Below are 9,826 nucleotides of genomic sequence, written 5' to 3'. Positions count from 1 at the left end.
TATATATATATATATATATATATATATATATAAATTATATTAGAGATCATGTCATTTATTTTAACTTTTAATTGTTCACATACATAGACAGGAGTAAAATATTTCATATTTATTATTAATTTTAAATTTTATAATTGTGTAAATTAATTATTATAAAATTTATCATATTTTATAAAATAAAATAAAAATTATATCTGTTTGATGATCGACAACAAAAATTTGATCCATACTTGATAGTACTATATAGTATTGGCATAACAAAGACACCAAATGAATCTTGTAAGCCGTTCAATGAGGAATATTCCATATGAAGTGTGATTGACACAAAAATCAAAGCATGCCCTTACAAAATTGGCACCAGATCGATACCATAGAATTTTTGTCCTGTTTTATAAGTTGCAACCCCTGTCATGTACTGCAATTTTACTTTGCTGGTTACCATCAAGATTAGGTTGGGACCAACAAGGTTGAAAAGAACAAAGTGCTTTTAATAAATTCTATATATTCTACATGAATCTATGATAACAACCAACATTTGTACATTTTATTACACTAGGCATCCATATGAGTAGACAAACAACAGTATTTAATGACTCACTTTCTTCTAGTTCGATGCTCATGCATAGCTTCTACTTCATTACATCGATTAGTTAGGGTTTTTCTCATTCCTCTTTTCTCTCTGTTCACCGAAGGCAGAGAGAGACTCGAACCTTCTTTTTCTTTCTCCTCGATCCATTTTCACGGTATTTTCATTTCTCTCTCTCATTCTACTTCATTACACCCATTAGTTAGTTAGGGTTTTTTTCTTCTTGCTTATTTACTTCTTAATTATACGCCGATTTTGTATTTCATTTTTCGCGATCTTTACTATTTTATACTCAGATTTGTCTAACTTTGCTCTTTTACCAATTTCATCACAAAATAGATCGTGGATAACTAATGAGTGATCTGTGATCTTTATGATGAATCATTCTATCTGAATCTGGTCTTCTACACTCTGGATCTGAGATCTTTTTTAACTATTGTGTGTTTGTAGTATCTAAATAATTCCGGTTTTGTTGATTTGTTGACTGGATTTACCGTCTGATCTGTTATTTTAAGTGAGAATCTCGCTGTTTTTTCTCTATATCATATTATATATTATTAAAGTGATTTGAAATTGGTTGATTTAAATATATAATTCATATAACTTCTAAATGAAAATAAAAATTTCCCTCTATCATGTACATAGTTGTGTCCACAAATAAATGGTTGCAAGGGCTCAGTTGTTACATTTATGGGAATTGGACGTGCTCTCCATAACATGGACCACTATTAAGACTTATGCACAACGTCATTTGAGGATTTTATTTGGTCAATTTAATAATCTTGTAAAGAAATCGATAATAATGTAATCATTTTGCTTTATTTTTGCATAGGTTGCTTAGGATTTATTGGGGGTGTTTTCCAATTTTTATTGTCTCATTAGTTGGTGCTATATATATATATATAGACACACACGAGACAATCTCTTTTGGAAAATAACTAATTATACACATGTAATTTCCAAAGTGGAAATCATTTCTTGAAAATAAGTGGAAAATCATTTATACTATTATTACAATATATAAACAAGATACGAATTTTTGTTCAATAGTGGAAGTTACACGTATCATATACTTAGTAAGAAGAGGGCTATTTCTGTATTTATTTAATTTTTCTCTTTCCTCCTCAAACATACAGTATTATTTTATTTTAAACGTAAATAAAATAATAAGAAAAAATTATACACAATTATAAAGTCTTAAATTCAAATACTATATATATTTTTAGTATAGTTTATTTTAGGTTTTGTGTAAACTCTTGTAATTTTATTATTCTTTGTAACAAATAATTGAGAGGTGTGAGTATTTACTTATAAGATTTTTTAATCTCAACTTTCAAGTGACGTAAGACATTTTTGATTACTGAAACAAATTGAAAAGTGAATACCAGGTTGAAGTCATTTTTGTATCATCTATAACTCTATCTATAAAGAAAGCGAAAGGGCAATCCATAGGGACCACACGAATAGTGTTTAGAGGCTAACTAAACATTTGAAATACTTAGGTAGAGTCAATGTCCTGCCCCAACATTTAAATAATATTTGGATGATAATTCATCAATGACCATTTTAAAATATACTAGAGGACCTCATTTTCTTTCATTTTTATATTCAACAATTTGTCTGAACCTTACATTTTAGGTGCACAAACTGCAATCAATTTAATAGATATATACAAAGTGTAACTTAGTTTTCAACTTTACGCGTTTAATGAATATATATTGTTAATATAATTTAGTTTTATACTAATATTTAATAAAAATTATTTATTTTCTATATCATATTATATATTATTAAAGTGATGTGAAATTGGTTGATTTAAATATATAATTCATATTTATTTTTAGTTAAATTGTTTTGCCATGATCAAACTTTGGAGTTTTTTAGGATGATTTTTGAACATTATCGATTTGAGGATTTATCCAAATTCAACATTGTAATTATTTTTCTTCACCGTCCTATCTTTCATCTTGAGAATCAACATATTCATCAAGCATAACATGTATAATTTCACCTACGGTTTGGGACTTGAGATTTTATATTCTATAAATTTATAGAATGTAGAGTATTTAGAAAATATTCTTTGATGACATTTAAAAAAAATTGATGACATGTTTTGCTTTCTTTGATGACATGTTTTGCTTTCTATTTTTCAAAAATTCATATGATGGTATGTTCAAGATATTTTCTAATAAAGTCAAGATTAAAAATATGACAAACAATTTTTATGCCTTCTCCCCAAAATTAATTTTCTACACTTGATTTATTTAAAATTGTTTTAGCAATTTCTTGTTATTAATTTTTTTTAAAACAGCTCCATATTGTTGAAAATTTCTAGACAAAAAATCATGTAAAATATCATTTTCATTAAAGAATGATCTGAAGAATGATTTTTCAAATTTCTGTTGGTCACTTCTTATAGAGATGACAATTCTTTTTAAAATTCTTTTACAAGGAATTTTGAAAAGCTTTAAAGGCATCATCCTTATGATTTTAAAAATAAAATCCTTTTATTTCTTTCAAAAGATTTAAGACATTATTTGATTGGAAATTCATTTAATTATAAAACATAAGGATTTTTCTTTAAAATGAAACATGAGAATGTTTGTTTTACCTCAACCATATGTGTTTAAAAAATAACTTTAAAACCAATATTACAAAGTTATCTTTCAGATAATTTAACTCAAGATCAATCTTTGTTGAAACAGAATGCCGATAATTTAAATTAACTCAAGAATTTGCATATTCAGTTTAAACTTAATATATTCGTTGGACACACTTCCCAAGATGCAAACAATCTTCTAAAATAATCTCTTTAAGTGTAGTGTAATTCTATCTAGAACATATTTTATATGTCAAGAACATTCTAGTCTTGCTGGATCGTGGAGAAAAAGAAACATAATGTTGGATGGACTGCCATATGACTGTTGGAACTTTTCCAAATCATAATTATGCAGAACTTTATGCATAATAATGTAAGTACAACGTACTTGTGTTCTTGCTCAAAACTCATCAATCTAGAGGTTGCTTTCCTCCTTCGGACATTCAGTTCGAGTTTTGGGCTTTACCACTGATTTGAGCAGTCTTAATACTCTTTAACATGAGGTTTGGACTGTGGAAAATGATCTGTTTTAATTTCGTCTTTATAAAAGAATGTTCATAATGTTCTTTTATAAAACCAAAACATTTTTTGTTCTGTCTTGTATGGAAAACATGGACGAGTGATTGAATAGCTATTTAATGTCAATCCTTTGTATTATAAAGGCTTGTTAAACTTTTTGCAAAAAGTGAAACAACAATGTGTTTTTGTCCTTGTTATCCTTTCTCACGGCTCATCAATTTGGAAATCGATATGGAGGTTGTTTTGCTTTTTTAGGTCGTCAGCTTGATTTATGAACTTGATTATAGTTTTGAGTTGTCTTGATATTCTTTTATCTTGAGGTTTGGACTATGGAGAATGATTTGTTTTAAATTTTTCCTTAACATGAAATATTCATAATGATCATTTTATAAACTAGAATAATCTTGATATACCAAAATGATCTTCTAATAAACCAAAATACTCTTTTGATAAACCAAATTGATCCTTTGATAAACCAGAATGATCATTTGTAAATACCATAATGTTCTTTTGATCAATTTGGGTATCATTCTGCAGATCAATATGCAAGACATTTTTTCATGTTGGTTTTTGCAAGTAGTCCTTCATATCTTGACTTTTAATTGCTCATTAAATGTTGGAAAGCCTATGTGCGAAATGCTAACTAATTTATTGCATATTGTCCTTCCAAAAAGATTCTTATCGTCAATTGTTCTTTAATATAACAACTAGATCATTCTGGTAAATGTTCTTCCATCATTCTTTTGTTAAAGCAATACTTCCTACAATTTCTCTTGGTGTTGCTCATTTTGAGTCTTGTCCATCAAGTATGATTGAGATACTTTAGTATAAGTTTAAATGTATTATACACTTTTTTCATAACGATGTTATCTTGAAGATGCAATAATTATCCTCTTGAATGATTGATATATGATATATTCCTTTTAAGATTATTTCATTATTGAGTAGATACTTATGAACTTGATGATCTGAATGGCTTCTTGTGTGTCCACTTATGCAATTCATGTTTCTTAAATAAAACTTAAGTGCAATCATTAGTAGATCACCATTTATAGGTCCATAAACCATGCCTCTGGTGTTCATACTTCTAGGTCCAGTACATTCTATTTCATTTAAAAATGAACTCCAAAAACGCTTAAAAAAATTTAAGTTTCAGTTTTATGCTCAACAACTAGAATTGAACTCAACATATATATTTTTGAAGACAATGAAGCACCATGGTGAAGGACAACCAAACCATACCATGAAGGACACAAGATCATTCCTTGAAGTACATTTTGCCATACTTTGAAGGACAAAGGTAATGTTGCAAAGGCTTCTATAAATAGAACCCGATTTGAATTCAAATGATACAACCGATCACTACAACTTACAAAATTATTTTCAAAGTGAAACAATCTCAAATCAGCAACCAAAAACATTGAGTTAGAAAAATGTCAAATTTATCTAAGTGTTTGAGTAAGAAAAATCTGATAGCTTATTCTATAAACATCATTTAGTTAGAGAAAAAATTATGAAACCCACAAATACTTTTTTTTTTGTAACCAAGCCTAGTAGTGAGTGATTGTGTTCTTTAACGGCTTGACAACACTAAATTGAAAGTTGAGAAGATTTGTTAGAACTTGTAAACTTAGTCCGCTAGTGGCTGCCCTTTTCTCAACAACTTGACGATACAAAGTTGGAGGTGAGAAGATTGAACACAATCATTGTGACTAACCAAGTGTTCAATTGTAAGTCCTAAATATATTGGATTAAATCTTTCAAAGGAAGGGACTAAATGTAGCTACAAAGTTAGTAATGAACCCAAATAAAATTTATGAGTAATTTATTTTATCATTTCAGTTTTATCACTTCAGTTTTTTAAGTCATTTGAAATATTTTCAAAAATTGAAAACACAATTCAAATCCCTTATTTCTTGTGTTTCTTAACCAACACTACTTCCTCTAAAGACTAAATTAGGGGAAATCTCATTAGAATAGTTGTTATGAGTCTTGAGTATGGGATAATCTTGATTTTGCCTGACCTGGAGTTGATGTTACAATATCTCATGCACCAAGTTTGGAAAATTTGACTTTATCTTTTGGGAGATGTTCCACATGACTCCCTTGTGGTCTTTGCTGACATGACCAATAGAGCCGTCGTTAGGCACCACGCATCAAATCATAATGATGAAGAGCACCTTGTATTTTGGATTTAAATGAAGTAACTTGCAGTTGACCTTGGAATCTTCAAAGATTTCCTTGTTGATTTTAGAGGACCCAACAATTGATTCATATAGTTATCATGCCCTCATCCAGGCATTTGGTAATAGCAACAATGGTTGGTTGAGTAACTTTGATAGGAAGCCTTAAAATCACACTTTAGACTTTTCCATCTTTGTTCGCATCAGCAAACCTCTATAACTCTTAAACTAGAATGTCTAGAGCATACAATTGATCTTGGTTGAAATACTCATTCCATCCAATACCATCAAAATCTTCCACGAAGTCAAACTCGTTTTCAGCGAGATTTGCAAAATCAATTTGAAGTTCATTGATAGTATCAAAATGATCCATATTACATGTCGTAGTGGGTACATAAGAATTATTATCGAGGATAAAAGAAGATGTAGAACTTGAAGCCATAATAGAATTCAGGATAATTACTGTGAGGTTTTAAGGATTGAAAAGATATCAGAAGTGTGGGAAAAACAAGTGAGAGTAGTGAGTGACTTGAGCGTTGTTGTTTTTTATAAAATGTTTGAGTTTCTATAAATGACTAATAATAACTACCTTGCACGCGTTAGTACGTATAGACAACATGTATCAGAAAATCACAGAACTCGCACAATTTTCAAGAAAATGGTTTATATGTGACATAAGTTGAATTTTAAGTGACTAGAGGCCGAGGTAAAGTTGAGTTCATCAGAGGTAGAGTATACATATTTAACCACTAGCTATGTTTAACCAGAATTAGAGGCACACAAGGATTTCAACATCACTCCTTTATAAATTGCATGCTTAAATTTTTCTTTATGAAGTGATATATCTCTTCAGCAAGAGGTTTTGTAAAAATGTATGCCCACTAATGATTAATGTCAACAAATTTAATGTTTAAAATACCCTTATGGACATAGTCTATTATGAAGTGATGTTTAATCTCTAGATGCATTGCCCTTGATGTAAAATCAAATTTTTGATTAAACATATAGCAAAAGTATTATCATAGATGACATGAATGTTACTCTCATTAATTTTCAAGTCTTCTAGTTGATGTTTTATCCATAATAGTTGAGTATTGTAGTTGGGTGATGAAATATATTCTATATCAGCTATAGATAGAGCAATGGTTCCTTGTAATGTATTTGACAAAGAAGTCATATTTTCACCGAGGAATGTACAACTACCCTTGGTGTTTTTCCTTATCTAGATAACATGTGGGATGCATAGGTGTAAGCATAGGCTTGCATTCATCCATTGTCAAGGTGTATTATATGACACAAAGAACACATCATCTTCCTCACTACGGGGTACATATTTCAAGTGAGGTGACAATTGCTTGAGTGATCAGTGGCGTCTCTTTCTTTTTCTCTGCATATTCTTCTTCATTCCATTTCAAATCCTCCCATGTAGTATGGAAGCAGGGGGAATGGGATGGTGATGTTTCTAACATGAATAAAACATCTTTTACTTTTGGATCTTCACTATCTTTAACAACATCTTGAGGTAGGCATAACACTCTTTTCAACTTCTTCATCGAATATCGAATTGAAAATCTCAAGTCGGTTGCACCATTCTCTTTCGTTTAAATGCTCTATGGCTTTTAGAATATTGAATGTAATTGTTTCCTTATTTACCTTAAAGGTTAAGGTGTCATCCACCGCATCAATCATAGCTCTCCTTGTTGCTAAGAATGGTCTCCCTAAGACCAAGGAGATATCATTGTCTTCCTCCATGTCTAGTACCACAAAATCCACTGGAAAAATAAACATATCAACTTTTACCAACACATCTTTCACCACCCATATGGGTGTTTCATTGAACGATATGCAAACTGTAACATCAGTTGTGTATCTTTGACTCTTCAAATGCCTTACCTTTTGTATGTGGAAAGGGGCATAAGACTTACACTAGCCCCAAGATCACACATGACTTTCTAAAAAGTTTTATCCTCATAGTGCAAGGAATATAGAAGCTTCTAGGATCCTTAACCTTAGGTGGCAGCTTCCTCTGTAGAATAGCACTGCACTCTTCAATAAGCATCACTGTTTCACTACCAATTTTTCTCTTCAATAAGCATCTCAAGTCGGTGGCAGTGTCTCATTTTTCTGTACCACACGTTCTTCCTCCTTTTCAAGAGTGATATACTCCTCAACTGATGTCTGGGTGACTGATGACTCTTCATCATATGCATATTTTCCCACTGTTTTAGTCTTATTTATCCTCAATCATCAGTTAAATTAAGGATTTATTTAATACATTTTGTTGATTTTTGTTCTTTGAGTTAATAAAATGTTTTTTATTTTTATTTCGTTGATTAAGTAGGAATTTGTCGTAATTTTACATTGCGTTTTGTTTTAGTGCAGTGCTGAATTTTGGTGAAAAATCAACATGACATATGTGGAGTATTTCAGCCATATCTGGAGTTCTAGATGTCCAATTAGTGTCATTCCAAGTGCTAATGAAAGCTAAGATCCATATCTACAACTTTCATGAAGACACCGGGACCAAATGCAGAAGCAAAAGATGTGAAAAATGCAAAATACATCAGACATCAGATGAAATGCGCCTGGAGCGCGTCCTGAGCGCTTGGAGCGCATTTCTCAGCATCAGGCTTTGCCAACGCGCGCTTGGAGCGCGTTTTTCCGCGCCTGGGGAGCGCGACGCGCACCAGAATCATAAAAACGCAGATTTTTACTGTTTTAGGGATCTTTTGGACTCTGGGGAACTTGGGAGACTTGTGCCCTAGCATAGAAACTCAAAGACGGCTGTTTCTAACGCCATTGAAGCAGTTTGATCAAGAACCATCCATGAATCATTCTTGTAATTCTTCTTTAATCCTTATCCTTTGTATCTCTGTCATGAGTAACTAAACCCTATTTGTTAGGGATGAGTGTAACCAGATGAAACCCTTATTTTTCTAATTTGATTTCTAGTTATATGAATGAATTTATTGAATTGTTTTTCTCATCTCTGTGCTTAATGCTTTTTATTGCTTGATCAACATTAAAATGTTCTACGATTTGTATTTTGAAACGGAAGTGGACTTTACGAACGCTTGAGATGAGAAATTCATGAATTTGTAGTCTAGGGATAGATGCAGGTCATGAAACCAATTAAATTAGTTGCAAAGCAATAGTTTACAAGAGAATTTCTATACGGTAATGCTTAATTCTAATCTTAAATCTACTAAGGAATTAGGGGTTACTTTGGAATTAAAGGTTCTGTCACTAAGACATTAGGGCAAGAATAACAAAGAGAATTCGGTAATAATTCAATAAAGGAATTCAATAACTAGGATCAAATTAGACACCAAGGTTGGATTCGAAGTGAAACTCATCCCTGACATTTTTCCCAATTTATAAAAGATCAATTTTACTACTGCTGTCAATTTTAATTATTATTTCAATCAACTTGGGAACCTTTTTGTTCAATTCTAGTAATCAAATATAATTCAATAGTAAAACGCAATCCTTGAGTTCGACACTCGGTACTACCGTTTTATTATTACTTGCAACGATTCAGTACACTTGCTGAAACGCTATCAGTGACCATTTCCTTCAAGTGGGTTGAGGTTGAAGTACTCCCACTCTTTTTGGCTTTAGGTGGTACTGGTTCACTAACCTTGCCACTCCTTGTTGTCACAACATTGTTATTATTTCGCGGATTCGGAACTGTGTCACTAGGCAAATCTATGGGTGCTATTTGTTGAGAAAGTTTACCCAACTGGGCCTCTAGATTCTTTATTGAGGCTGAGTGATTTTTCTGGATGGCTCTTGACCCTTCAATGAAAGAACTTGTGCTTGTTACTAACTTCTCAATAGCACTCTCCCAATCAGCTTTTTGAGGTGGAGCTTGATTTGGCTGAGCTACTTATTGACCTTGAGATCCACCCTGTTGATCTTTCCATGAAAAAATTAGAT

The sequence above is a fragment of the Cicer arietinum genome, chromosome 1 (genome assembly GCF_000331145.2).
Source record: "Cicer arietinum cultivar CDC Frontier isolate Library 1 chromosome 1, Cicar.CDCFrontier_v2.0, whole genome shotgun sequence".
Taxonomy (NCBI): domain Eukaryota; kingdom Viridiplantae; phylum Streptophyta; class Magnoliopsida; order Fabales; family Fabaceae; genus Cicer; species Cicer arietinum.
This window is presented reverse-complemented; position numbering follows the sequence as displayed.